Below are 2,830 nucleotides of genomic sequence, written 5' to 3'. Positions count from 1 at the left end.
AGGAAAAGGAGTTAAAAAAAAAGTGAGGAAAACAAGAAGAAGTAAATCTAAAGAGCAGGTTTCTCCTTGGCAGCTCAAAAAAAACATTGGCCCCAAGGACACTTAACTTTGCAGTGTCCCACTTATTAACTCAACAACAATGCAAATTTATGGAAATTCTGTTCAGGGCCAGGACTGAAGATTCACCGTCGAAGCATCTTGTGGTATTTACGTGTCCTTATGTTGAAGTGATGCTGCGCCACCTACACCTTGGCAGCTGCACAGAACTGTATATACACAACACGGAGGTCAGTTTGAACAGGCGTCTACCAGAGGAGGTCACACACTGTACATAGTACATCATTGTGTTGAAAATATATTTAATATAATACAATGCATCTTGACTATTAAAATGTATTTAAAAACAATAAAGGTCTGGTTAACATCAGCTGATGAATTCTTCTAACACTTAGTCTAAATGATTTGTCTTGTTGTAAAATTAACAAGCGTTTAAATGAACATTTGCATTATTTTAAATGGTAAAAACAACTACAATAAAAATCAGTCGCTAAATTCCCTGAATTATAAAATATAAAATTATTTTTGCTGAAACATTGAATCAAAATTGATGATTTTATTTTTTTCGGGAATTATACACAGAATAACATTGCCCTCCATGTGGCATGATAGGGTACTGCACTCTACACAACCTCTGTGTTTGTCCCGGAGGGAATCAAACACACACACACAGACCCACACACACACACACAACCACATGGAGGTAATCACACCATACAATTGGATGAACTCACTAAAAATTTACCAGAAAACTGGATTAAATGAGTAATACTCTGAAGACATCCCATTTACAACTAATTACTCGACTGACTCCCAGACCACCACAGGGGATTGGTTATTAAAGTCATTAAGAACAGAATGAAGTGATGGGGGTAGCCTTGTATTTTAGTCGTCGTTGTCATGTTACCAAAATATTGATGTAAATTTAGATTTGGCTTTTTTTTTTTTTTTTTATCATCACCTAGTTCCAAAATATTGATGTAAATTTAGATTTGACTTTTTTTTTATTCTCACCTAAAACAACATAAAAGCATTTTCACTCATTTGCCCCAATGGGAAGAAGATGGACCAGAAAACAGTGAGTCTGTCGGTGACTCTGCAGCCACTACAAAGAGATGAGGCGGTTCTGTCGTCACAGAAAAACCCTTTGTCTGAACTCTGTTTAAATGATCAAATTTCCAAACTGCTTAACAAAAGAGGAATAACTTTTGTTCCACGGAGTAAAACCTGTGATTATTGGAGAGGTGATGGCAGGTGACATGAAATGACTCCACGCTGCAGTGAATCAATTCCCTGCCACCAAAAAGCACTACTTATTGGGCCGTAAATAAAGCAGAGTGTCTGTGAACGGCAGTGTTTGTCATCTCCGCCCTCCTTGTCTTGTCTGTCTGGATCATCTGCAGCCTCGCTGCAGAGACTGCAGAGCAGCGCGGCTGTGAGCTGAATCCCAATGATGAGTTCAGGTGGATCGACCTCATGTTCAGAAACATAACCCAAGCAAAGTGACGTCCAAATCATTTCCACTTTCACTGGCAGAAATGAGCGCGGCAGCATTCAGAACATGAAGAACAACTCAGCTCAGCCCAGACTACAGCCGGCTCCACTCAGTAAGCTGCAGGTCCGGCCGCCTTCATCCATTCGCCTGATGGAACCATTTATCCTTTTATCACAAGGCACCGCTGCAACGACCGTAGCCTCACGTCATCGTGGGTCACGCAGCACAGAGGCTTAAGCAAGCTAGACTTTACCTCGATTAACCGAATAATCCGAGTGATCAAATATGAATGCAACAAATGTGTATTACGTCGTGTATTACGTCATAATTTAGCAACTTATGTAGCAAAAATGTATACATCCAATATTTAGCAACTTATTTACCAAACAATTTATACAACCAATACCTCACCACGCAGTTCTACACCACTGTGTCCCTGCGAAGCCTTTAAACCTCACGTGGACTGGTCAAAAAAACCTGGTCTCAAACCATGAAAGCACATGAATGATCAGACACATTTCCATGTTATTTTAAACATTACAAAAACTATAATAATTGTCAAGAAAACACTGCAAAAGCAGCGTTATCTTAAAATGTGACTTCAAAGTTTTTTTCCTCCTCGCAGATTCATCCTTTCTTAAATCCTCGTTTGAATAATCTTTTTATCAAACATGTGTGAAGGCCTTACAGAGGCCTTAGATCATGTGACCTGACAAACTGACATACGGTTGTTTCACAGCCAATCACTGTTGCTGTTAGGAACGGGAGCTCGTATACAGTACCATGTCCCAAACGATCAAACAAAAAGGATCTGACTGTGGACTCCTGAGTTATACTGATAAAATCTGTTTGTCTTTGAAAAAAAGAAATTCTTGCGAGTTTGGTAAGAAAGGAAAAAAAAAAATCCCTGGAGAATATTACCAACATACTGGTCTCATCTCATCTCACACAAGAAACAGAACTTTTAGGATTTCCTCAGGTATCAGCTACAAAGCAGGACATACAGTACCTGCCCCTCAACCCTGTCCTATGGTTTTTGGCCAAAACAGAAGGTGTAGTAAAGAACATGTTGAGGTAGTTATACAGTTAAAAAAACAAAAACAAAAAAACAACAGCCAGCACTTGGATGATTGCCTCTACCACACAGTCTCTCTCTCAGCATTTTGCCGTAGCTGTCATCCACAGCCACCTGGGGCTGCCATCTTGACTTGTTTTGACGAGGCTGCCTGTGAGAAGGGGGAGAAGCAGCAGATGGTGGTGTAAAACTGGCAGAGGTGA

The 2,830-nt window shown here is 40.0% G+C and overlaps 1 protein-coding gene across 2 annotated transcripts in view; it reads right to left on the bottom strand.

The window, feature by feature from the left end:
- ntrk3b (neurotrophic tyrosine kinase, receptor, type 3b) overlaps positions 1-2,830 on the bottom strand; it is a 211,612-nt gene that overhangs the window by 94,690 nt on the left and 114,092 nt on the right. The gene's annotated exons all lie outside the window — the stretch shown is intronic.

Source organism: Cynoglossus semilaevis, chromosome 5 (assembly GCF_000523025.1).
Source record: "Cynoglossus semilaevis isolate Cse_v1.0 chromosome 5, Cse_v1.0, whole genome shotgun sequence".
Lineage (NCBI taxonomy): Eukaryota > Metazoa > Chordata > Actinopteri > Pleuronectiformes > Cynoglossidae > Cynoglossus > Cynoglossus semilaevis.
This window is presented reverse-complemented; position numbering and strand designations above follow the sequence as displayed.